This window comes from Capra hircus, chromosome 21 (genome assembly GCF_001704415.2).
Source record: "Capra hircus breed San Clemente chromosome 21, ASM170441v1, whole genome shotgun sequence".
NCBI classification, from domain to species: domain Eukaryota; kingdom Metazoa; phylum Chordata; class Mammalia; order Artiodactyla; family Bovidae; genus Capra; species Capra hircus.
Genome location: NC_030828.1, coordinates 32,516,089 through 32,542,931, shown reverse-complemented (window position 1 = coordinate 32,542,931; position 26,843 = coordinate 32,516,089). Strand labels below are relative to the sequence as shown.

The 26,843-nt window shown below is 54.7% G+C and overlaps 1 protein-coding gene across 4 annotated transcripts in view; it reads left to right on the top strand.

The window, feature by feature from the left end:
* LINGO1 (leucine rich repeat and Ig domain containing 1) overlaps positions 1 to 26,843 on the top strand; it is a 213,898-nt gene that overhangs the window by 15,136 nt on the left and 171,919 nt on the right. The window contains exons 2-3 of one of the 4 annotated variants that reach the window (XR_001919930.1): positions 9,936 to 10,038; positions 21,669 to 21,785. The gene's annotated coding sequence lies outside the window, so the exon portion shown is untranslated. Of the gene's footprint in view, positions 1 to 9,935; positions 10,039 to 21,668; positions 22,450 to 26,843 lie in introns of those variants that run through there. The other 3 variants (XR_001919929.1, XR_001919928.1, XM_018066524.1) reach the window with 3 other exon arrangements.

The window sequence follows — 26,843 nt, the reverse complement described above, 5'->3', positions numbered from 1 at the left end:
AGGAATCATCGCCAGGCATTCTCGGAGGGCCGCCTCTGCCCTCGCGTCTCTCAGCCATATTGAAGCCGGCAGCCAGACCGGAATATGAATGAGTCCGGGCTGGCACTGCTCTTAATCTGTCGGGGAGCCCTCCCTGGCCAGACGGCACTCACCGATGGCAATGCGGCCTCGGTGGCCGCTGGGCTTCTCAGACCAGGACTGATTTCTCTGGGATGGAGTCACAGTCCATGGCTGTGGAGGAGGGGCAGCGGGCAGCTTGTGCCCAGGTTCCCCCCACGCCCTTGAGTCCCCTGCAGGGGTCGCAGCTCTGACTGAGGCCAGCCTAAGGTGGGATCCAGCATCTCTGCCCAGGCCAAGGGGACCTGTATGAAACTTCCAGTGGCTCCAGTGGATTCCTCATCTGGATATTCGAGGCCTGCTGTGAGAACCAGGCTTCTCTGATGGCTCAGCAGTAAAGAATCCGCCTGTAGTGCAAGAGCCGCAAGAGACATAGGTTCGATCTCTGGGTCAAGAAGATCCCCTGGAAGAGGGCATGGCAACCCACTCCAGTATTCTTGCCTGGAGAATCCTCATGGACAGAGAACCTGGCAGGCTACAGTCCATGGGGTCGCAAAGAGTCGGACACGACTGAAGTGACTGAGAATACGCACACGCTGGGAGAACTTGACCCTATTTGTCCTGTCCCCTCTAGGAAGCCTTCCTTGGTCACTGCCAAGCCTCATACTGAGTTTTCTATGTTCAAGGTTCTCATGGCCCCTGGAGCAAGGGTATAAACCTAGTGCCTAAAGGGGACAGACAGGTAATGAGTGGGACCGGCTGGGGATGAAGCAGCGGGGAGAGGTGGAGACTGTGGCAGTGTGGCTGTGCGTTCGGGAGCCCGGCTGTGGGCGCTTTCGCACCCAGTTCTGCTGAGTAGCCTCTGTTCCACAGCCACACTTGCCAGTCCTTGCTTGCAGGGAACTCCACGAGGGCAGGCCCTAGTCTCTGCCTCCACCTGTATCCCCACAGACACTGGCATGGGCTGGGCACCCAGGAAAGTTTCCCAGGAGTTTCAGAGGCTCGAGCAAGCTTCCCATTTAGAGGTGGGGAAACTGAGGCCAGACCTGGGGGTGGGGGCAGTGGAGAGGGCTCCCGTCTTGCTCTAAGCATTCTGTTGTTCCGCTGATCCTCATACCAGGAGTTTTTGCACCTGTCTTATTTTTATTTATTTGTAAAATAATAGCTGCTTAATTTTATCCATTTATTTCTTTTTGGCTGTACTGGGTCTTCATCGCCGCATGTGGGCTTTCTCTAGGCTTCTCCTTGCGGTGGCTTCTCTCATTGTGGTTCGTGGGCTCTAGAGCTCAGGCTTCAGCAGTCATGGCGCGTGGGCTTAGTTGCCTTGTGGCGTGTGGAATCTTCCCAGAAAAAGGGGTGAAACCGATGTCTCCTACATTGGCAGGCAGATCCTTAATCAGTGGGCCACCAGGGAAGTCCTGTACCTCTGTTTTAGAGAGGAGGAAACAGAGACTCGGGGTGTCTGGATCCAGGGGCCCTGCAGGCCTGCATATGACTCAGTGTGTTGGGTCCCCAGTGCCAGCTGCCTCTTTCTGGCAGGAGTAGGGGTGCTGAGATGGGCACTGAGTCCCCTGAGGGGGGTGAGCTGCGTTTGTGCCCAGAGTAAACCCAGCCAGGGGCGGGAGGCCTGGGATCCTGGCCCCGATCTGCCACCAACTCCCTGTGTGACCCAGGATAGAGGGCTTGCTCTGTGCCTCAGTTTCCCCATGTCAGGCTGAGAGAGGACCCTGGAGGGATCTGAGACAGTTCAGGGGGCTCCCCTGAGCTCATATGCCCCAGCCTGCCAGCTCTGCTCAGGGCTTCTGTGCAGCCCCTAGGTTCCCTTGATTCCAGTCCAGGACTGTAATGAAACCTCTTATTCCTCTCCTTTCTGGGGTCACTGTCATTTGGGAGGTGGTGACATCCAAGAAGGGCTTGGGCTTTGCAGACTTAGTTAGCAGTGTTGGGCAGCCAGAGCAGTCTGCTCCCTATCCCAGGAGGGAAGAGGGGCTCAGGCCAACAACAGGTGGGAAGACTCCCAAATGCAGGAGTGCACACGCAGTGCTGCTTCCCAGGGGGTGCTAGTGGTAAAGAACCTGCCTGCCAATGCAGGAGACATGAGACCTGGGTTCAATCCCTGGGTCAGGAAGATCCCCTGGAGGAGGGCATGGCGACCCGCTCCGGTATTCTTGCCTGGAGGATCCCATGGACAGAGCAGCCTGGATGGCTACAGTCCATAGGGTCACATAGAGTCAGACACAACTGAAGTGACATAGCATGGCATAGCACACTCAGTGCTAAGCCCGAGCCTCACCCTTGCATGGCCTGGGCCTTCCTTTCATGCGCTCAGAATAGACTCCCAGGGTCTACCTTGAGTAGCCTGGGGGGTAAGATGAGTACACAGAGGCCCGGAGAGTCTGAGAGTAAGGCTCAGAGTCACCACTCGCTCACCCTCATCTCTGTCCCCATCAGCCTGTGCTCCCCTCCTGCCAGGGCAGTCTTGCTCACCTTGGACAACTCTCATCCCTGCTCGAACCAGCGTCTACACCTTGGGACTCTTGGAGTGGGCAGTGCCCTGCTTGGGGCCTAGAGCTGCAGAACCTGCCCTAGCCCCTGCCCTCCAAATCGGGCTGCCCTGCCAGCCATGAATGAACAGGTGGACACCGAGCCCCTGAGACCTCTGTCCTTCAGGGGCCCAGCCTTGCTCCCTCCTGCTTGATGGTCCTGAGTCTCTTTGGTCTGTGGGTCCCTTGGGGAATCTGATGAAAGCCATGGCCCCAGACCTGAAACAGACATGCTCTCCCCGCCCCACACCACGTGCGTAAACTCACGTCGAGTTTTGTGCAGTTTCCATGCTCAGACCTCCTAAATTCCCCGTCTCTGGGGACTCTGGTGAAGATCTCTGTTGTCATCGATTCCCAGGGGACATGGTTAATGTGACCCCTCAAGTTGCCCTAGGATGGGAAGCCAGGTATCTGAGTCCCCAGGCCACGCTCTTTCTGCTCCACCCTGTGCCTGCCTGGGGGCTAAGCTTTGTGATAACCCTCTCATTCTTCCCACAAACTTTGGTCCTTGACATCTCCTCTGACTGGAGGGGAGGATAGTATTGGGGGGCAGTGGGTCAGGCTGAGGGCCAGTGGGGGATGGGTTTCCGGATTTGCCACCTGCTCCTGGCCTCTCCATCTTCCCCGGTGGCTCAGTCGGTAAGGAGTCTGCCTGCGAGGCAGGAGACCCGGGTTCAATCCCTGGGTCAGGAATATCCCCTGGAGAAGGAAGTGGCAACCCATTCCAGGATTCTTGCCTGGAGAATCCCATGGACAGAGGAGCCTGGTGGGCTACATACAGTCCATGGGGTCACAAAGAGTCGGACACGACTGAGTAACTAACACTTTCACTTTTCACTCCCCCCACCCCCTGGCCTTTCCACAAGCCAACTGGCTGTCCTTACACCCTAACACACACACACACACACACACACACACACACACATTCACTGACTCTAGATATAGACATGGCAATACTCAACACCCTGTCCATAGTTCACCTTTGCAGACGCACACAAGCCCCTCTCTGAGCACCACGCACCTGCACACACCAGTGCCCTCTGCTTGTAGCACCGGCTCGCCCAGCCTCTCTCCGCACAGAGGAAAGCACCGCAGCTTCTCTGTTGCTTTGTCTTCTCTTTGTCCCCTCCCTCCTTCCCTAGCACAAGAGCTCTGTGAGAGCTCAGGGCTGGACCTGCAAAGGCCCCTCCCATGTTGCCCTCACTCCCTAAGGCTCCCTGAGCCTTAGACTAGGGTTATCAAGATCATGATGTTCCAGGGCTTTCTGGTCACCTAGGGGAAACTCCCACCCCAGCCCACGAGGGCCAGAGAGCTGCTGAGGAGCCAGTGGCCTTGGCTTTAGCACGACCTGTTTGTATTGCTTGTTGGGCCCCCTTGCCCTGGGCAGAGATGCTGGACCCTACCCCATGCTGGCCTCAGAGCTGTGTCCTCAGAATAGGGCTTGAGGGGGTGGGGGCACCTGGGCATAAGGGCCCCTCGACCCCTCCTGCGCAGCCACGGACTGTGACTGCATCCCAGAGAAATCAGTCCAGGTTGGAGATGCCCAGTGGCCACTGAGGCCTCATTGCAAACAGCTTTGCTGCCAATGAGTGCCATCTGGCCAGGGAGGGCTCCCCATTGGCCTTGGTTTGGGGCAGTGGAGGTATGGGCTTCACATTCTCCAGCTGAGGTCCTCAAACTGGTCCTATGTAGCCCTACTCCCACCCCATACCAGAGGCTGGGAGTGGGGCTACATAAGCCCCTCCCCTTTCAACCACAGCCAATCTGATCAGGTCTGCATTTTATACTGGAGTCTTAGCAGGATTTGAAGGATTAAGCAAACTCTTTATTGAAAATTCAACGACACATTTGTAGGCAATGGAGACTGTGAAAGCCCCCTTGTGCCCCTGCTAAGAAGTGATCCCTATACTGTCTGCATATTGTCTTCCAGCCTTTTGGGGCATAAACGAACAATCTGCTATTTATAAAAATGGGCTCATTCTGAAATAGCATTGTACAGCTTGATTTTTTTTCATATTGTTATACATAGATGTGCCTCCTTCTGTCAAATGGCTGCGTGGCTGCGGAGTGTTGCATAGTATGGATGTGCTGTGTTTTGTTTAAACATTCCCTTACTGATAAACATTTAGGCCATTTCTTTTTTACTCTCACCAGCAATGCTGCTATGAGCATCCTTGAATATTTATATATGAGTGCCTATGCTATCAATTCTGTAGGAGAAGCTCCTAGAAGTGAGATTTCTAGGTTGTAGGGTGTGTGGGTTTAAAATGTTATTCAGTCTTCCCAAATTGCCCTTCCAAAGGTTGAGCCAAATCCTCCTCCCTTAGCTGGTCCATGAGTGCTCATTTCTCCACATCCTTGCCAGCACTGGTTGTTATCAATCATTTTAATTTTTCCCAGTCTGAGGGGCCAAAAAATGATATCATGTCGTTTTCATTTGCATTTCCCTGATTGCTAGTGAGATAGAACATCTTTTCATATGTTTATTGGCCAATTTTAGTTCTTCCTCTGTGGGTTTCTAATTCACTGCCAATTTCCCTCTTCTTTTGTCTTTTTTCTTATTGATTTGTAGGGGCTCTTTGTATATTAGTGGTATTTTCTCCCAGTGCCTTTTAACTTGGTTTATAGTGTGTTTGCTGTACAGATGTTTTTACATGTTTATGTAGTTGGATTTATCAAAATTTTCACTTTATGGCTTCTGGATTTAATGTCTGGCATAGAAGGCTTCCCCCACTGCATAAGATTTCATTTCAAATAAGAATTTTATTGCTGAGAAGTCTTTGCAAAGCCCTGGTTTATAGGCTTCTCCTGGCAGCTGCAGCTCTGGCTCTGGGGAAGGGAGGGATGGCCCCTTCTGCCCATGCATTTCATCTCTCTGTCTCCCCTCTGCCCTCTGGCATTGGGGTCACAGTTGCTCTTTCTTTAGACCCCTATTTCCTTGTGTGTCTGCCCCCACCCCATTTCTGTGTCTCTACTGTTTTCCCATCCCCAGCTGGTTCCCCACTGAACAGAGGGAATTGGGATGTGAGACGGCACTGGGGCAGCCCTCAGTGGGTTGGGACAGGATGATGGCTGTTAAGGAAAGCGTCCCTCTCATCTTCTACCTGCCAGCCCAGCCCCCTGTCACAAGGGCTGGGAGGACAACCCCTGGTCCATTTCTCTCTCTTGGAGAAAGTCTTTTCCTGTTGGGAGGCCGAGGGCAGGCTCTGAGCTAACCCGTATCCCTCCTCCACCAGGAGGCCTTCCAAGATATCTCCTCCTTCCTCCCCTTCCACAGCCCTGGGCCTGGCCCCTATCTTCTGTTCTTACTGTCCTCTGTCTTGCCATGTCCTGCCTCCTCAGCACTGAGCGACCTGGGGTCCACCTGGCCACCTCTCAGGGTCTTGGTTTCCACCTGTTTGGAACTGGTCATGGGAGTGTGTACCAGCTGCTGGGAGGCATGGCCCATGGGGATACAGCAGAGTTGGTGGGTCTTTCAAGCCAAACTCTAGAAGGTGTCCCCTCTTGTCTCTCAGTACTACCCCCTCCAAAAACCCCACTGCAGTAGAGAATCTGCCTGCACTGACAGAGTTGAAATCTACGAGTGTGATGGCTGGTGTCTAGGGCTCACTTGTTCTCTGCTCCACCCAGGCCCAGTGTTATGGCCAGCTCATGCAAGGTGCCAGGAAAGCAAGAATGAACAAGGAAAGAGTGGACAATGCAAGAGGAGGCTGAGCCTGGGGCAGGAGGAGGGCAGTCAGGGCACCAGCTTTCTTTGAACTCCTCCTGTGTAATAACATGCTTTTCTCATGGTTGCTCATCTCTGGGGATTGGATGTGCTAATGGGGAACACCCTATGACCTCCTGGAGGTGAGGGCCCCAGGTGGGCTCGCTACTGTCCCACATTGGAGGCCTCTGTGTGGGAGCTGTCGGGGGGCTCGCACTGAGGGAGCAGTTGGGAGACAAGCTGGGGACAGCCGGAGGTCTCTGATGCCTGGCTCGGAAGCACGTAACTCAAACCCCCACGATAACCTTCCCTGGGCTCCTGCAGTCCCTTGAACCTCTGTCCCACCCCCCTCCCTCTGACCATGATGGCCTGTTTCCTCTCTGAGCTTCTGGCAGGTGGGGGCAGTATCCTTCACATCTCTATATCCCAGTCACCAAGCACGGAGTACCTGCTCAGCAAAAACAGAATGAATGAATGAGAGAAAACCCAGGGATATTGGGTTGAGGGTTTAGGTCTGGGGAAGAGGAGACCTGAGTTCTGGGCCTAATTTTTTGGCTGACTTGCTGGGTTGACCCTGACCTTCATTGGACCTCAGTCTCCCCATCTGTACAATGGGTGTGGGTCTTTCAAACTCTGTGATTCTGTGACTGGGTTGACCAGTACAGTCACATGTCTCTCTCTCTCTCTTACACACACACATACATGCATATACACACACCAGTATCATTCTCTTTGATCACAGTGTTTACTGAACACTTACTGGGTTCTAGTCCCCCACAGTACTGAAGCTACTTTGGCAGCATCCTGAAGTAGCTGTTTGCATGAAACTCTCAGGTTGCTCAGGGCATGCGTTAGTTTTGTTGGACACATAGGCATCTGATTTCCAGGGCTCCCTGGGCTCCACTCAAGGGCCAAGGAGCCAGGAGGGCAGGTCAGAAGCACCCCCCACCCTCGACCTCTTCCGTGGTCCCCATCGCGCCCTGTGGCTCTGAGGCCTGCAGCTGGGATCTCATGTTCTTTCTAGGACTTGGCACACAGGCAGCCCCCACCCCTGTCCCCCATGTCCAGCAGAGCTTCTGGCTCCCACTGCATGTCCTCCCCTGCCCCAAATCATTGTCACACTCTGCCTGTGGTCCCATTTCCATAGCAACTCCTTGTGATGCCACCAAGGAGAGTGGGAGCTTCCAGAAGATTTGGGGAGAAGGGAGCGGGAGGCCCATTCATTATTGTGGAATGGGGCAGCTGGGTGCTCGGAGCAGAGCTGTGGGCATGGTTTGCCCTGCCAGCTCAGGTGGAGCTGGGCTCAGGGCTGCCAGCCAGGTGGTCTGGAGGCCTGCCCAGAACGGGGCTGCCCAGGCTGGCCTGGGCCTTGCTGACTTGTGCCAATCTACTGGGAGGCAGCTTGGGCAGCCACTCAGGGTGCCCCTGCCTGGATAGGCCTGGCTTGGAGGACCCAGGCCTGAAGAATGGCCCAGCCTCTGGCCAGCCCTCTGACCCGGGCTGGCAGCACTACATCTGGTCCTGTCCTGCAGGGTCAGCAGCCACTGGGAGGCCCCTTGGGATCTGCTGGCAGCAGGGAGTGTAATTTGGGGCTGGTGACCTGTGGAGCTAGGCAGGTCCTCTCTTACTGGGTTCACACTGCTGTGGTTCTGTTGTCAGGATGGGAAAGCCCAGGTGGACCCTGGAACCTGTTCAGTGCCCATTTCTCTGCTTCCTTCTTGGAGGAGACGTTTGCAGCCCAGGAAACAAGAAGGCTTGCCTCTAGAGAGTTCCTCCATATTCACCTACCATGTAGCTAGGAATTCCACTTTTGCATCTTAGACTTGATGGAATGTTGACTTTGGAACGGACTTAGAGGCCTTTGCCATCTTCTGCTCACGTTATGATAACCACCCCTGAGTTGCACTCATCCACGCTTACATCTATCCTGTCTGGAAGGCCTTGTGAGTCCCCCGGGGGTCCAGGCCTGTGTTGTACTGTGCCATACGGGGAAATTAAGAAGAAAAGGGGAGGCTGGCCTGGCCCGTCAGAGAAGAAGGGAACTGCTAACCCTCCTGAGGGCTGCCGGCAGCCAGGCCCTGTGAGATGCTGGCTGGCTGTGTTTCCCTGTCACCACTGCAGTTATAGCCACCTCTGGGTGCCACCTGCGCTTGCATTTTCTTAGTCCTTATCTTTGTGTTGACTCACATTTGAAGGTGGATTACCCAGTGCTCCCCACGCCACACATCCGTAAAATCACAGCTGTGATATGCTTGTCATTGGAAAAATAAACACCTATGAAAATAAAATTGTTTGCATACCACCTAGAATCCCCTTATGCACCCCTGTGGCACGTCTCCCACACTTTGAGAAACACTGATTGGATTGGAACCTCTTGGCAATAGCTCAGAAAGGGACTTGGGTCTTTTTCTTAAAGGATGGGATGGTTAGAGAGCATCACCGATTCAATGGACATGAACTTGGGCAAACTCCGGGAGATAGTGAGGGACAGGGAGGACTGGTGTGCTGCAGTTCATGGGGTCACAGAGTCGGATATGTCTTAGTGACTGAACAATGACTGAGAGGTTGAGGAAACCAAGGCTGGGAGAGAGAGCTGGACCCAGGGCCATGCAGGCAGTGACTGAGAGAGCTGGGAGCCAACCTTTCTCCTTGGACTTGCAGCCCCAGGCCTGTGTCTTGGGGCCTCGCCAAGAGTATATGACTCCCTAGTGTTGACCCCACTCATGGAGGGTGGGGGGACTGGGACCCGAGCTGCCCTGGGAGAATATTTGGTGAAGGAGTAAACCAGGAGAGGCAGGGGAAGGAAGGGAGGGAGAGGGCATCCTTGGGAACCAGGAAGCCGGATCTCAGGCCCACGGAGAGGCACCCCGGGGCTCTGTAGCACCCGCTCTCAGGGACTAACCTGGGCCTGCCTCCTGGAGCCAGGCTGGGAAGGAAGGCAGTCCCTGATACCGGCTGGGCACCTACATGGCCCAGCTCGTGCATCTCTTGTCTCCTTTCATCTTCCCAGCAGCCCTGGCTGGAGAGATGGTATGCCCATTTTATGGATGAAAGGAGTGAGGCTCAGAGACTTGACTTTCCCCAGGTCGCAGAGCCGGGGGGCGGGGGAGGCATATCCTCACACCCGCCTCTCTGCCTGCTGCCAGGAACCCCGCCACTCCCAGAGCCCCACCGCCAGAGCTGGTGGCCTGGAGGGTATGTGAGTGCCAGTGAGCAGGAGTGCCAGTGACATGTGAGTGTGTCAGAGACTGAGTGCAATGTGTACAGGTGAAAGCATGTGTGTGTATAAGCGCAAGTGTGCAAAGGAGTGAGAACACGTACGAGTGTGTATGTGAGTGTGTCAACAAGAGGGAGAGAGTCTGGGTGTGAGATGTAAATGTGTACAGGTGAAAGCACGTGTGTGTGTAAGCGCAAGTGTGCAAAGGAGTGAGAACACGTGCGAGTGTATGTGAGTGTGTCAACAAGAGGGGGAGAGAGTCTGGGTGTGAGATGTATGAGTGTTAATTGCCCAGCCTAGTGGGATCAGACCCTCTGTGTGCACTTGTTGCACACAGTTCCCCCCCACTGCCCCCCAGAACCGTTCCGTGCTGCCCCCGCTCTGGCTGATGGTTTGACTTTTTCTCCCACAGCCTCCTGCCCTCACAGGCCCTGAGGCCCCTGAGCCCACAGGCAGAGAGAGAGATTGCCAGGCCCCCTCCCAGCTACACTCCCTACAAGCCCGCCTGACCTGAGGTAAGACGCTGCTCTGGGCCTGGGAGGTGCGGGTGGGCCATGGCGGGTGGATGTGGTGTCCCCGAGGGAGAGGCTGTGGGGAGGCCATCGCGGGGGGTTCCCATCTCCCACCTCGGCCTAACGCAAGTCCAGGAGGGTTGCTGTGGCTGGGGCTGTCCCGCTAGTCTGGGCTGTGGCAGGGCGCCAGCAGCCAGCTCAGAAGCCGGGGGCATTCTTCTGAGCGACATGGTTTCCTGGACGTGCCGGCTCTCGGGTTCCCATGTGGTGTGGGAGGTCTCTCGTGGTGAGCTGAAAGGCTCTGTCCTTGGTCCTGTCACACTGTTGACCAGACGTGTGCATGACTCCAGGTCAGGCGGGAGTGGGAACGTGTGGACCGAGACAGTCAGGGTCCAAGGAACTGTCAGGAGGCTGGCACCGGCTCCGAGGTGGGGAATTTCACGGGGCTCCGAGCCAGAGTAAACGTGTGAGTCCTGACACCTTCAAGGCAGGAGAGGCTCAGCCCCAGGTGTGTGCGTGTGACAGGCACTGGTAGCCAGGTGACCTTGGCTGTCTGTGCGAGCGGAGCAGATGGCCTCTTGGACTCTATCATGAGGAGCAGGACACCCAGAATGTGGGAGGTGACAGGCCCCCCCCCCCCTCCAGTCCCATATGAGGGAATGTGGAGAAGCCACAGCAAGTCCCGAAGAGGGTGTTGATGGGGAGGAGGGGGGACCTGGGTTGTTGCCTCGCTAGACTTGCCTGTGACCTTGAACAAGTGACTTCCACTCTTTTTCTGGGCTAATGCTTTGTTCTTGACAGGCCTCCGTGACCCATGAGAAGGTCTGCTAAACAGAAGGCGCACTAGGGGAGGGCTGGGGGCAGTAGGTTGGGCTGGAACGTTAACCCAGTTTTTCAGAGGAAGGAGACCTAGCGGCCCCTTCTCTTGAAGGATTGGGTGAACAGTTGTGATGTGGCTGAGGCTCAGCTGATGCCATCCTCCCCTTCAGGAAGCTGCAGGGTTTGGCAGGCATCAGACAGCAGGATCTCCTTCCTGGGCCCTCCTCGTTTTGGAGTCCAGTTACCTCCATCAAGATATTCCTGCTAATCAGTCAGCCCTGGGTGGAATGAGCAGCTAATTAGCCCTCCAGTTTAACCTGTAATTGCTGCTGGGAGATGTGGAGAGAGCAGGTGATCAGGATTCTCTGCAAGGCAGCCTGGGGTGATGGGAGGGCTGGGGGCAGGGGCAGCAGGGAGGCGGTGGCTGGGCCCTGCCCCTACCCTCATGGCGGGGGAAGCACTGCAGCCCCCCGCCCCCCACTGCCCTCCCAACTGCTCAGGCAACAGCATGAGCACCGGAAGCTCAGTGGGCAGGGAGTCAGGGAACTAACGTAGAATGGAGGCCGCCTTCTTGGCTGGGGGGTGCCCGAGCTGAGGGGTGCCCGAGCTGAGCCTCGAAGGCTGTAGGATTCATTTAAAATGTTCTATTTTTCTGATAAATAAAGAAGCCTCTGTGTTCTCCATAGAAAATGTGAGCACTTGGGTGTTTTGCCTGTCAGTCTTTTACAAAATATGTATTTATATCATAATCGGGATCAAACTGTACTTACTGTTTTCTAACCTGCCTTTTGCACTTAATACTATGCCAAGATCATTTTCCCACCATTAAATAATGTTCTGGAATGTGATTTTTAATGGCAGCATAATGTTCCAGCCTGTGTGTGCCCTTGCGTGTTTAACCAATTCTCTGTGGTAGGGTTTGATTGTTTTCCTTGGGGTGTCATCATAAATAATGCTGCGTGAACAAGAGGATATATGTGGAGCTGTGATGGGTGGAACAGGTTTGGGGGAAGAGGGAGGGCCCAGGCTAAGCAGAGGTATGGAGGTAGAGACTTTGGAGTATTTGTGGAATGAGGTGACCAGGAGGTAGGGGGGGTGCGGTGCAGGCTGGTCACCGGAAGACTTTGAGGCCTGCTGAGAAGTTGAGACTTGACTCAGCCAAACCCTGGAGGGAGCCCAGGTCTTTCTTTGCTGTTTCCTGCCTCCTCCCGCCTGTTCCTCCAGCGCTCCTGTGGTCTGAGGGGTGGGGGTGGGTTGATGGGGTAGGGGAAGGGCAGGTGAATTTGGGGTCCCAGATGCCATGGCCTTTGACTTCTCACTTCCTGGTGGGGTTGATGGCATTTAAATCAAGCCTCTCTCTCTGTGGCCAGCCCTGCCCAGGTCTCCTTGCAGGAGGGGCACACACCCCCACTCTGGACACTTACTGACTCCTGAATCAGTGCTACTGGTCACACAGGCGTCCTTTCTGCCTCTACCTAGGTGGAGAGTGGTAGGTGACCCATGACCTTGGAGAGCCAGGGGAAGGAGGCTGGGTGTAGGTGTCTCTTCCAGAAAGCCTCCCTGACCTCTGGGCCCATCTGGTGGCCCTCCCATCCTGCCCCTCCCTCACGTGTGTTCACCCCAGTAATGCTCACATGCTGGGTGGATGACCTGTGGGTGTGGCTCCTGGGATAATCTTTGCTTGCTGCTCCCAGGCTCCTCTCTAGTTCCTGCGCATGGGCATAGCTGAAGGGCGGATTCTTAACCACTCCTTTTGTTCCTTTTCATCGTTCACATTGCAGACATTTCCTAAGTGCGGCTGTTTGGGGCTGTTTGGTAGGGGACCCAGAGATGAGCTGGTCATGGCCCTGATCCTCAAGGAGCACACAGGCCATGGAGGGGGGCCGGCGGGTGAAGGTGGCCCTTTGGATTATGCCCACTCTGGGGTCAGATTGCCTGGAGTCCAGTCCCAGCTCTGCCTCTCACTGCTGCTGCTGCTGCTGCTGCTGCTAAGTCGCTTCAGTCGTGTCCGACTCTGTGCGACCCCATAGACAGCAGCCCACCAGGCTCCACCGTCCCTAGGATTCTCCAGGCAAGAACACTGGAGTGGGTTGCCATTTCTTTTTCCAATGCATGAAAGTGAAAAGTGAAAGTGAAGTCGCTCAGTCGTGTCCGACTCTTGGCGACCCCATGGACTGCAGCCCACCAGGCTCCTCTGTCCATGGGATTTTCCAGACAAAAGTACTGGAGTGGGGTGCCACTGCCTTCTCCCTACCTCTCACTAATGATGTAAATTCAGGCTATTTACTTGCACTCTCCGGGCCTCAGTCTCTTTCTCAGTAAACATGGAATGTAACAGCATTAACTTGTGTGGATTAAGTTGGTTAGCACACGTAAAAGCTTAGAGCAACGTCTGGCACATAGTAAATGCTCAGTTAAGTGTAGTCGTCCACTGTAGTACAGTGTGACCGAGGATAAAAGCGAGGGTGGTGGGGAGATGTGCATCAAGAGGCAGGCTCTGGAAAGCCAATAGACGTGGTCCACCCCCTGTCTGGGTGCCCTGTCATCCCTTGAACCCCTCAGCCATCTGCCACCCTTTGTGCGGGTGGTGAGGGGGGGATGGAGCAGGCACACCCAAAGGGAAAGGTTCCAGGCCTTCACACAGGCCTTCATACCTCTTAGGTGGGGGTCTGTGGTGTCTGTGCAAATTGGCAAGGGGCAGCTGCCACTTCTGTCTCTGCCGCCTTGGATGCTGGCACTGTTGGGGATGGCATGCCCCAGGGTGTTTGGCTTTATCTGACTTTGTTTCTAGTCCATAGTTTTCATAGGTTTCAGGGGGAAAGAAGGTGGTGGGGAAGCAAAATTAAAATTCTTCTTTGAGAAGTTAACAACTTCCCAATTAAAGGATTCTTATTTGTGAGATGCCTCAGAGGCTTTTTCAATCAAGAGGCTCTTCTGAATAATAAAAGTGCTTGAGCTGGGCTTGGAGAGAGACAGAATGGAGCCTGAGCTGCAGAGAAGAGAGTGGGGATGCTGAAGATGGGCGCCCACAGCCCTGAGAATGATGGTTGTGTGCGATGGGGCGGGTTGCGCCTCCTTCCTGCTCAGCAGTTGGGGGCGTTGGCATGGGGAGGGCAAAGAGCAGGGAACTGTCTTTACTTCCACCCCGTTAGCCTTTAAGCCCCTCTGGCTCCAGCCTGAACCCCACACCCTGGTGCCTTCTACGGGAATCCTCTGTCGTCATCTCTCAGGCCAGGATGGAACTGGGAGGAGGCTGGGATGTGGTGATGACACTTTGTAACCGTGAACATGGCCTGAGCTTGTGCTCAGGAGCACATAGTCTGCATAGGGGGCAGTACCTCTTGGCTTCTGAGACCCTAGGCTCCCTGGTGACGTGCTGGGTGTGGTTTTGTAGCTATTGGGTGGGCGTGGCCATCTGCCTTCCAGCCTGGCCCCTGGACTCAGGGCTACCCAGCCGATTTCCTGGGAGGCTAGGTCTGTCCTGCTTGAGGCTGAGTGTGCTGGGTGGCCCAGGAGAGCTGCCTCCTTGGATCCTGCCGGGATAAGCCAAGCTAGCCTCCCTGAGTGTCTGGAATGTGAAAGCCTCCATTACCTGAGCCCCACTTACAGATAAGGGAGTAGTGAAGCGACCCCTAGACGCAGAGAGGGGTTTTTGCTCAAAGAGCTTCTCTTCCCACAGCCCCCGTGGCTCTCCGGGTGACTGAGCTAAGACGAGCTGGAGGAGACACGGGGCAAGCCTCTCCCCTCAGTGGGTAGTCCAGGCCTTTACTCCAGGCCCCACAGGGTGCGCCTCCGGGAGTTGTCAAGGTCATTCGAGGAGACCCTTACACGGTGGGCCCGCAGTGCAGGCGGTGAGGAGGGGGGTGGGAGGGTTTCCAGCCCACACCTGCTTCCCTGCCCTCCCCCGATGCGTCCTACTTTCTGGGAGCCATCGCGGCGAGGCTGTCTGTGTCAACCCCCGGAACCGCGAGACCGGGCCCCTCCAGAAGGCCAGCCGGCCGCGCGTGTGCTCCCCAGTGTGCTGGGTTTCGGCCGATAATTGGGAGCAGGTGATGCGCAAGCTGGGGACAGGGAGGGCCATCCCACAGCCTGGAGAGGGAGGGCACCAGGGTGGGCACGCTCGTCTACAGACCCTGTCACAGGGGTCATGATCAGGCCCTTTGACCAGGTTGGGAATTGAGAGACTTTGGATTCAAGCTCCAGTGCTGCGGCTGTGTGTGTGGCCTTGAGAAGTGACCCCACCTCTTGGGGCTATCTGTGCCTAGCCATAACTGTGCCTCCCGGTGGCACAGGTACCAGTGGGGCGGAGGTTCACACGAGGTAGCGTGTGTGAACTGCAGGGCTGGCAGGTCATGTCAATGGAATGTGGATTTGTGGACTGTGGGTTTTTTTTGGCCAAGCCACACAGCTTGTGGGATCTAATTTCCCTGATCAGGCAGAAATTGAACCCCAAGTGAAAGCACAGCATCCTAACCACTGGGCTGCCAGGGAATTCCCTGGACTGTGTCTTAACAGCACCATTTGCTGGGGCTGGTTCACATCCCAGCCCTGCTGCTTGGGTAAGTGCTTCACTTCTCTTAACCTCAGTTTCTCCATCAGCACAATGGGCATAATGATGGCTCTTCACAGAGGTGTCTACTTCATCAGTAGGAGACTTCTATCCCCTTCTCTCTGAATCATTTAATGATCCCATCCTTCCGAGTACCCAGTGGTACTGGGCTTGGTGGCCCCAAAATGAGTAGGTGACACGGTTCCTCCTTTTGGGTAGCAGTGTGAAGTTAGTGGTACTGAGGAGAAATGCTGGGAGTCTGAGAAAGAGAAGGAGAGAAGGGTTGGAGAAGTCAGGGAGGGCTTCCTGGAAGAGGTGGACCTTAGTGTTAAGGAAGATTTGGGGAAGGAGGCAGGGCAAGGAGGAATGTAGAGACGGTATGGCTGGTTGGGAATAGTGTGAGCAAAAACCAGGAAGGGAGTGGTAATGGGGTTAGGATTGAGACGGTGAGGGGTTGCACTCAGAGCCCAGAGAAGCCCCAGCCCTGGACCCCTGGTGGGGGTGGGGAACTAGGAAGTGGGAGTGGGACAGTTGTCTCCTGATTTGGGGCAGGGGGACAGCAGGCCTGCAGCCTGGATCCCAGCAGAGAGCCTGGCATGGTGCCTGTGGACGAGCGGGGGCACGGGTTCACTGTGCACAGACAGGACTCCCCAGACCTCTGGTGGGAAGTATGGCAGCCTTGTGCAAGGCCTGGGAGGAGGCTGGTGGCAGCTACCCAGACTGGCAAGGCCTGTGGAGAGGCCCTGGCTGGAGGTGGTGTCACCCCGAGGGCAGCCTGGATTAAGGAACCAGGGGGTGTGACTTCTTGAGGGCCAAGAGACTGAAAGCTGAAGTGGAAGGGATCTGTGGTGGGCTGGGAAGGCCAGGAGAGTCGCTCTGGTTTTCAGTTTGGCCGCACCATGCCGCATGTGGGATCTTAGTTTGCCAACCAGAGATCGAACCTGCACTCCTTGTGTTGGAAGCTCGGAGTCTTAACTACTGGACTGCCGGGAAGGCCCAACCAGGAGAGTCACTTTTACCGAGTACCCACTATGTGCCAGGCCCTCAGTTAGACCCACTCTGAACTTGGGCTTGCACAGCAGCCTAGGGTGGCACTGAGCTCATCCTAGTCAGAGAGGCTAATGACTCACCTGTCTCAGGTCATTTAAGATCGGAACTCCCAACTTTTAGCCTTTAATGTGGCCCCACTTCCCCCCAGGACTGTGGGATTTAAAGGTGAGCATCTCCCAGACTTTCCTGAGTGTGCTCAGTAGAGGGTCACTCAAATATGCAGTCTTCCTCAAATTTGCCTCTCTTGGGGAGACTCAGAGAGGTCAAGGGTGTGTCTCAGTGCCACACAGCACTGAGGCCTGCAGTCGCTGGCTCCTTGGAGAGGAGGTGCTGTGTTCCCCTCCTCTAGAGGGTCTGTTGGCCCCTTCTGGGCCCTTTCAGGTTGGAGGTCAGAAGTAATCTTTCTGCCTCATACATATGTCTTCACCACTGAAGGAGGCTTTAAAATCTCAACCCCAGATTAAAACCTATGAGTGCTTCAAAACAATGAAAAATTTCCCTGATAAAAGAGGAGGCACACTCAGGCATGTCCTCAATGAATGGAGTGACTTCTGGGATTAATCCAGGATGTATGGGAGGGCACCCAGCTGGGGAAAGTGCGGGATGGATATTGTAACAAATTGTTTGCTGGTGAGAGGAATAATTCTTAATGTGCACGAGCCACCAGCTGAAGGCACCTTGGCCCTGGCTGCCATGTCCCTCACTTGCTGGACCTAAGCAGGATCTCAGCAGGGCGGCCTTACCTCTAGGTCTCTAGACCTTCACTGATGACCTTCCAACCCCAGAAGCCAGTCTGAGTGGGAGCGGGTGCTCCCCGAATCTGTCCTTAGATGCCCCACCCCAGGGCCTTCGGAGTCCTGCTGCCTTCCCCTGCTCTGTGCCCTTGGCTAGGGTGCATACGCACGTGTGTGTGTGTTGGGGGGTGGACAAGGGTGTGCTTGCTGAGTGGTGTTCCTCCTCCCCTGCTGTGGGGGCCACCTCCTCTTCTCAGACGTCCTGAGTCTCAGACCTGCCCGTTCCTCCACCTTAGACCACCCTGGGGAGTCTCTGCATAGACTTACTCTTAGGCTGCCTCAGTTTACCTGTCTAGGGCTTGGGCCACTGCCTCTTCCCCAGCTCCCTAGCCTCAGGCATGGTGGCAGGGGAAGTGGGAGCTGAGTTGTTCTCCTTGGCCAGTGCTCCCCGCCTCCTAAAGTATCTCTGTGCAGGAACCTGCAGGAACTGGGTTGTGGGGGGCGCCTAAGTCACTTCACCTGGGGATCAAGGGAGCACGACCACTGATGCACAGATGGCAGACAGGCCTCCTATGCACCACTCCCCACTCCCAGCCCGGGGCTGACCAGCACATGGGCAACGAGCTTGGATTCTGAGTCACACAATTCTGCATTTAGTCCTAGCTTCCCACTTTCCAGTGTGGGACCCAGACAACTCCCACAACCTTTCCTGCTTCCTCACAAGAGATGGGGTCTTTGTATCATCTTCATCATCTCATATTTTTGAAAACAAGATCTTATTCACCCACAGAACAGTCCTGGGAGATGGGTCCTGTTATTATCCCCGTTACACAGATGAGAAAACTGAGGCTCAGAGAGGTCAAGTGAGGTGCACAGAGTGGCAGTGCCAGGACTCCAGCCTTAGTCTCAGATCTGTAACTGCATTATGGAATTGTTTAGAGAAACAGTCCTAGATCATAGGTGCTGCTCCACACATCTCATCCCTGCCTGTTCCCTTTTCATAGTAGAAGAGGTGCTGAGACCCTTCAGGGCCTGGGGCAGATGACACTGGGATCGAGGAGCCCTGGCCCACTTCTTACTCCCTCTGGCTTAGAGCTTCCCTGTCTCTTCATTCATCCATTTATCCACTCACTCATGTGTTTATAAAATACCTCCTAAGTCCTGGGTGTTATTTCTAGGCTCTGCAGATAGAGGGGAGTTACACAGACTCCACCTGCACTCACGTAGTTTCCATTCTTGTGGGAGGGGCAGTGAGCCAAACCTCACATCACTTGTCGTTAGGCAGAGGCAATCCTCTCTCTTTTAAAAAAAAAAAAAATTTTTGTGTATTTATGTGTTGGCTGTGCTGGGTCTTTGTTGCTGTGCACAGGCTTTCTCTAGTTGCAGCGAGCGAGGGCTACTCTCCATTGCAGCGCGCGGCCTTCTTATTGCAGTGGTTTTGCTTGTTGCAGAGTCTGGGCTCTAGGGTGTTTGCCCTGCGGCATGTGGAATCTTCTGGGACCAGGGATCAAACCTGTGTCCTTTGCGCTGGCAGGTGGATTCTTAACCACTGGACCACCAGTGAAGTCCCAAACCTCAGATCATTTGAATAGTGCCAGACTGTGATGAAACTGGGAGGGAAGTAAACAGGGCCAAGAAACAGGGAGGGCTGGGGCGGGCTAAGTGACTTTGGAGGGGAAGGGATCCAGGCAGGACTTTCTGAAGAGGTGATTTCAAGTCTGAGAAGAAATGGCATTCTAGGGTGGCTGAATGACTAGACCAAGGCCTGGAGATGGGGAGGAGCTGGATGTGTTTGCAGACCAGGAGGAAGATAGCACGCTGGTGGATGGGGAAGGAGGGAGAGGGGAGGCCCCAGCAGAGGTGAGTTTTATTCGGAGAACTGGGGAGTGGAGGGTGGGGAAGCTCTGAGAGCGCTAAAGCAGGAGAGTGACAGGATCTGGTTTGTGCTTTTCAGGCCCCCATGGGGAGAGAATGGATTAGAGCCAGTGGCAGGGAAAGCAGGGAGCCTGCTGGGGAGACTGGTGCCGGATCTGGAGGAGAGCCAGGGGGTCACAGCAGGGAGGAGGGTGGCCTCTGGATGGTGAGAAATGGGTGGAGGAGGGAGATGCTGGAGATGGGCCCTGCGGTGGGAAGACTGAGTCTGGGTTGGGGGAAGTCAGTCTGGCCTAAGTGGCCATGTTTTCTGAGATGGGATTCTGGGCCAAGCAGAAGTGTGACGGTCCTCATTTGGACTTCCTTGGTGTGAGGTGTCAAGGAGCCATTCACTGGAGGGTCATTTCCTCGGGCTCTGTTGGGACCTCCTGCATGTCTCTAGACCTGGCGCTCTCAAAATGACTTCACATGTCTTATTACACTTGTTCCAAGGTCAAAGGCTTTGCCCTAATACATTGGATCATCCCATTTGCCAAGTCCGATTTTCAGATGAGGAAACTGAGGGGCTCTTACCTCACCTCTGTCTCTGAACTGTACACTGCCTCCCTCTAGACCCCTGGCATCCACGTTGAGAAGAGGGTGTAAGAATCGCAGTGATGCTTCAAAGGAAGGTGGCAGGAAAACTCGGGGAGCCCGGCGCCATCTCCTGCTGACGCCTGGGGGTGTGTGTGTGTACAGGAGCATGCGCGTGCGTCAGGCCCATTAACAAACAGAGAAATAAATTAACGAGTATTCAACCCACCAAATGTTCCTTCTGTTCTGTATAATAGAGCATGGGAACATAATTTTCCCCTGGAGCAAATTGCTACAGCTGAACCTGCTCTTCATTTTCCTCCAAAAACTGCTTAAAATTCTGGAACGCTTGTTGATTTCGGGTCCTTTCCCTTTCTGCCTGCTGTCCCCAACCCCCAGGCTGCTTCCTTCCACCTTCCTTGGGCCAGGCCTCAGAGGAGCCAGACTGTCACTGAGCCAAAGTCCCTGCCCTGCAGATGAGAGGATCCTGGGGGCAGTAGCTCAGTCAGGGGGTGGGTTGTGTGTGGGATAGGGGGCTTTTGGGGTGCTGAACAAAACATCCAGGGCTGGCGGAAGGGACCAGCTCCCCATTGACCCCTCCCACAGGTGTGCTGTGTGACCTTGGGCAAGTCACTGCCCTTTCTGGGCTTCAGTTTCTCCTGGTTTTAGTGGGGCTGAATGGGTCTGCTATCCCACGGACCACATCTTGAGGTGTACGGAGTGCTGTGTAAGTGGGAGGCACATCCTTCTGAGGATGCCCTGTGCAGAGAATGGGTAAGTGAGTGTTAGTCACTGAGTTGCGTCTGACTCTTTGTGACCCTATGGGCTGTAACCCACCAGGCTTCTCTGTCCATGGGATTCTCCAGGTAAGAATGCTGGAGTGGGTTGCCAATTCCCTTCTCCAGGGGATCTTCCTGATCCAGGGATCGAACCCATGTCTCCTGTGTCTCCTGCATTGGCAGGTAGATTCTTTACCATCTGAGCCACCAGGGAAAGGCATGCGTGCCCCTCCTTCTTACCCCACTTCCAGGCCCTTCTGTGGAGCCTCTGGATTCAGGGACTTTGTCCTGCTTCTGAAATCCTCTAGGGCACTTCTAATTTTCTTAAAGCAAATTAATTTTAATCTACTTTAATTAAACATGTCTTATAAAAATGTATATTCATTTGTAGACCTTCTCTATATTCATTTGTAGCTCTTCTCTCTCTCTCTGCATATCCTGTCATTCAGAGCCTAACCCAGGTCTCCACTTGTAGGTAGCCCCCATAGGGGTGGGAGCCTGAGTTGGGGGAGGCCCTGGCATGTTGACTCCTGGTTGGCCCAGACCAGGCTGAGTTACCTTTGACGCGAGCAGAATAGGGATGTGGGGATCCAGTGCTTAGGAGCCTTAATATTCTGACTTCCTAACCCCAGGGACGACAGAGGATGAGATGGTGGGATGGCATCACCGACTCAATGGACATGAGTTTGAACAAGCTCTGGGAGTTGGTGATAGACAGGAAAACCTGGTGTGCTGCAGTCCATGGGTTGCAAAAAGTCAGACATGACTGAGGGACTGAACTGAACTTGTTGAGGCACTTTTTAGGACCTAGGAGGCTGTCTCCACAGAAGTTACATTCTAGCAGAGGAGACAGACATTATACAAGCTGCATAAGCAAAACACATATTGCGTTAGATCGTGATAAAGTCAAGGGGAAAAAAACAAACCAGGGAGGAGGGAAAAAGGAAATGTTAGTGGTGAGGGTGTCCCATTGAGAAGATGATTTTTGGTAAAGACCTGAAGAAGGTGAGGGAGCTGCGTGGATACTTGGGAAGAGCAATCAAGACTGAGGGAACAAGGACCCCCAGCGCTTGCCTGGCCTGTAAGAGGGACAGGGAGGAAGCCTGAGCTGCAGGAGAGGCAGGAGAGGGAGAGAGGGGTATGGGGATTGATGTCTGAGAGCAAATGGGGCCAGAACTTGCGGTCTATTGTAAGGCTTTTGCTCTGAGTGAGATGGGAGCCACTGCAGCATTTTGACAGTGTGACTTGGGTTTTCAGGGTCCCTCTGGCTGCTGTGTTGAGGACACTGTGGAGGCGGGTGCCCAGGGAGGAGGCTGCTTCAGTAATCCAGGAGAGATGGGTGCTGTCTTGAGCCAAGTGGCAGCTGTGCAAACGGTGAGAAGTGGTCAGATCCTGGATCGATTTTGAAGGGAAATCCAGTGAGACTTTCAGATGGTGGATCAGTTATTCTGGGGCAAAGAAAGGGAGAAACTAACAGTTGACCCCATTGGGACTTCCCTGGTGGTCTAGTGGCTGGGACTCCATGCTCCCAGTGCCAATTCACGGTCAGGGAACTAGATCCCACATGCTGCAACTAAAGATCCTGAATACTACAGTCAAGATCAAAGATTCCGAGGACTGCAACTAAGACCTAGTGTGGCCAAATAAATACATATTAAAAGAAGAAAAAAGAGAGTTGACCCCATGGTTTTTGGCCTCAACAGCTGGGCATATGGGAGTATAACTACTTTTGAAATGGGGATGTGGGCAGGATCAGGCTTGGGGTAAAACAAGGCACTCAACTGTGGTCATGTGAAATTTGATGTACCTGCTAATTGTCTAGGAGGGGTGTCAAGTTGGTAGCTGGTGACTGTTTTAGGCTAAATGATGGCTCCCAAAGACATCCATGACCTAATCCCTAAAACTTGTGGAAGTTAGCTTATATGGAAAACGTCTTTGCATATGTGATTAAATTAAAGATTTTCAGATGGAGAGATCATTCTGCATTGTCTGGGTGGGCCCCAAATGCAATCACTGATGTCCTTATAATGGGGAGGCAGAAGGAAGTTTGACTACAGAGAGGGGAAGGCTGTGTGACTACACAGGCAGAATTGGAGTGATGTGGCCACAAGCCAAGGAATGCCAGTGGCCCCAGAAGCTGGAAGAGGCCAGCTATGGATTCTCCCCTACAGCCTTCGGAGAGGACCAGCCCGGCTGACACCCTCACTTTGACCCAGTGAAACTAGTTTTCGAATTCTGACCTCCAGCACTGTGTGAGAATAAATTTCTAATTCACCAAGTTTGTGGTAATTTGTGGCAGCAGCCCTTGGAAATGAATACAGTTGTAACGGGCCTAGAGAGTCTGTGAAGCACCCTCCGTGTTCCAGGGTCCTGTGTGTCCCCTCCTGTGGGGTGTGAGGTCAGAAACCCCACAGTGATGGGGTCAAATCTCCACTGCGATGATCGCATTGACAGTAATGATGATAATATTTTCATGTACCACTTTCCCGGCGCTTGAGAGCTGAGCAAATCTTGAACATTTGCTCCTCATGATCCCTCTGCAACCAAGACTGGACTGGGGGTTGGGAAGGACTGGGGTGAATCCCTGCAATGTGTCAGGCCCAGAGCCTGGGCTTTGTTCCTCTGTGTTATCTCAGAGAAAGGTGACAAGGCCCATCTCCGTGGAGAGGGTGCAGGGAAGGGACTGAGTCTCTCCAAGGTGGTGGGAACCCCTCACCTGGCTAGCCTAGATTGCTCCTCTGAGCAGAGGCCTTAAGAGCTCGGCTCTGGGGCCAGCTTGCCTGGCTTTGCATCCTGGCTCCTCCACCTGTAAGCCATGTGGCCTTGGCTCTGCCTCAGTGTCCTGTCTGAAAAATGGGTATATTGGTGGTACTGGCCTCATAGGGTCATTGTGAGGCTTGAAAGTGAAAGTGTTAGTCACTCAGTCAAGTCCAGCTAGTTGCTTAGTCCTGTCTCTTTGTGGCCCCATGGATGGTAGCCTGCTAGACTCCTCTGTCCATAGAATTTTCCAGGCAAGAATACTGGAGTGGATTGCCATTCTCTTCTTCAGGGGATCTTCCTGATCCAGATCAAACCCAGGTCTCCTATATTGCAGGCAGATTCTTTTATTGTCTGAGCCACCATTGTGAGGCTTAAGTTATTATTAATACATGTAAACATGTAAAATGCTTAGAACATGTCAGATCTTAACCCTTAGGCCATGGTGGAGGTGGGGGCAGTCAGGACTGTGGTGGAAGGAGCTTTGCAGTCCCTGGTTCTGGGTTCCATCTCAGCTCCCCCATCTCAGCTGTGCGATTTTAGATGCTTGATTTTGTCCTGTTAACACCTGCTGCTTGCAGGACTGCTGGGAGAAGGATTTGGTAGCTGATGGGTAAAGGGCCTGCTAGTTGGGCCTCCAAGCTGAGGGCTTCCCAGGGCTAGCTCTCTACCCTCCTTGCCCCCAAAGCCCTGGGTTGGTGACCCATCCCCAGCCCGCCTCCACTGTAAGCAGATTCTGCCTCAGGGCTTATATGGCAGCAGTGGGTACATGGATGAGCAGTGGGCTGGGTACTCTCTGATGGCCTTGGGTGGGGCAGGGAGGGTGGCCAGGCAGCCAGAGTGAGGCCTTAGTGTACCGGCTAGCACGCTGAGGCTGCGTGCTGTGGCTGTGGCTTCCTCCGCAGCACCTACGTAGTCAGGCCTCGTTAGACTCTGCAGAGAAGACATGTGGTGGTATTTACAGCCAAAATCTTCATCCCCATAAAGGGAGGCAGGGGTAAGGGTTGGGAGGGGGAGGGAGGGGCCAGACTTTTTGATAATGTCATAAATGGAGACTGTCTCCCTGGAAACAGTGGCGGTAGTGGTGGCCACAGGCTGACAGATGTGCACGCCGTAGTATGGGCCCGTGGTGGCAGTGGCAAGGACATTGGGAGGGATGGATGGGCTGTAACTCAGCAAGCCTGGGGCTCGGGGACAGCCGGCTGTGCTAATGAGGGCATGGCGGGGATGCTGATGGAGGGATAGGGGCTTGGAACTGGGTGTCCAGGGGGACAATGGGTGCCTGCTGCTGCCCAGAGTTTGGGGGAGACCCTCCAGCCTCTGGCTTCTGGCCCAGGACCAACCTCAGAGCCAGGCCAAGCTGGCAGGGAGATGTTTTCAGAGTCAGGGGCTTTCCCTTACTTTTTAGCAATGGGCACTCAGAAGACCAGCCACACAATTGTTGTTCTAGGCCTGGAGGGGCACAGACATAGGGCAGAGTGCTAGAGAGCCTCGGCTCAGGCTGTGGGAGGGCATATCACAGGAAGCAGGGAGTCTGGTGTGAAGGAGGAGATGACTGGGGAGGCTCGGTCATGCCTGGTATGGAGTGTCCTGTTCAGGGCTGAGTGTGGTGGGTCCCCACTGCCAGAGCTTCCAGGGCCAAGGATTTACCTAAATTGTCTTGTTTCAGAGAGAGTGAGGAACTTAGTCTTCAGCCACCCAGTCACTGGTGCTCCAGCCTGGGTCTCCACCTGGGCCCACAGGGACTCTAACAGGAAGTGGAAAGCAAGGAGGGACTGGGACCTGGAAGATGGTAGGCTCAGGGGCTGCACTGACTGTCCAGAAATCTCTGAGGGGCCAGAGCCTTTTCCCTGGACCCTGACCTGCAATGGCCACGGACTGCCCCATGGAGAGCCAGGTCAGGGAGAGGGATAGCAATTAGAGCTTCAAGTGGACAGGCTTCTTTGGGTGGTAGTGAGTTTGCTCTCATCAGAAGTGTGCAAGCAGGGGCTTAATGTCCATGGCCAAGGAGAGTGAAGGAGGAGTTCCTGATGGAGAAAGGGTTGGGTTAGAGGCTTGTCCTTCTAGGCCCGAGGCACAGTCATCCTGGGTTCTAGGAGATCAGATGGCCCCTGAGATGACTGTGGGGCCTGTGGCTCTGCCTCTCTCACAGCATACACCGCACCTGAGTCCCAGCCCAGGTGATGGGAGGCCTGAGTTCTAATGCCAGCTTGTCTCTGACTTGCTCTGTGACTTCAGATGGAGCCCTTGGCCTCTCTGGGCAGGGACAAGGAGCACTGAGGCTGTGGGCTGGGAGCTGCTGAGGAAGAACCTTAGGGCCCAATGCCAGGCACTGACGCTAGCCCCTGTTGGCCACTTTCCTTTGCAGACAGCTGGACCCAGGGCAAGGGGGAGGCCAGGATCCCAGGAGCGCCCATCGGTGATCCTTGTGACCAGAGTCAGGGCTCAGCCCGGGTCAGGAAATTTCCTTTCATCTGCCGCTGCTGAGTGGCCATCAGCCTCCTGACCTGTTGGCCCGCTGCTCTCATTCCCAATACCAGAGGCCTGAACGGGTGGCAGATGGACTGCGTGTGTGGTGGGTGCTCACCCTTTGGCTCCTGGGACTGTGTGTATGAGCGTGTGTGTGTGGATGTGTGTGTGCACTAGGTGAGGACAGTGGGAGCTGGGCTCCTGCAGGAGGCCCCCCAATCTCTGGCATCCGCAGGGGTGTGAATAGAATCGGGTAGCAGCTCTCCTTGATTCTGAGGTTCCATCTAAACTGGAAGGTGCTTGAGGAACAGCAGGCCCTGGGTGAGGTGGGCAGGGGGCTGGAGGGTTTGGCTGGGGACAGAGTGGGCATGAGGAAGGGAGAAAGACCTGTTGGGCATAGCCATAGTTTCAGGGGAGTGAAGGCCCACACTTCCCTGCCCATTTGAGGAACCAAGAAAACTTTCTGGGAAATGGAGGCTCCCTCCCTGCACACTCTCACCACCTCCTAGACTGCACCTCCACAGCCTCCAGCTCCCCTTGCCCATCCTCCCCAAGAAAGGGCGTGGGCCAGCTTGCAGCCCTTGGATCTGCTGGGGCAGAAAGCAGAGCTGCTCCGGGTAGGCGGGGCTCCGGGTGGGCGGGGCTCCGCGTGGGGTTGGAGACGCTCCCAGAGCTCATGACCCAGTGACCCCCATGGAGCCGTGGAGGTGTGGGTTTGAGCAGGGATATTGTGCCTGAGGGCTGGCAGGAACCCGAGGGGTGCTCTCAGAATTTAAGGGAGGGCTGGTGGGGCCTGGAGACAACTGTGTAGGCAGGACAGACAGGGTCTCTGAGCCCAGGGAGAGCAGATGTGCCTCAGGCAGTTTCCTGGGTGAGTGTAAAGGAGGGGAGCTCTGCTCCGGGCAGGGTTTCTGGGGGGCTGCGTGGCTGCAAGTGAGTTTCCAGGACTGTGATGTGGGGGCAGAAGCCCATATTCTTTTTTTTTTTTAATCTTTTATATTGGAGTATAGCCAACTAGGGTCTTCCCTGGTAGCTCAGCTGGTAAAGAATCCCCTACAGCGCAGGAGACTCTGGTTCAATTCCTGGGTCAGGAAGTTCCCCTGACGAAGGGATAGGCTACCCACTCCAGTATTCTTGGGCTTCCCTGGTGGCTCAGACGGTAAAGAATCCACCTGCAATGTGGGTTCGATCGCTGGGTTGGGAAGA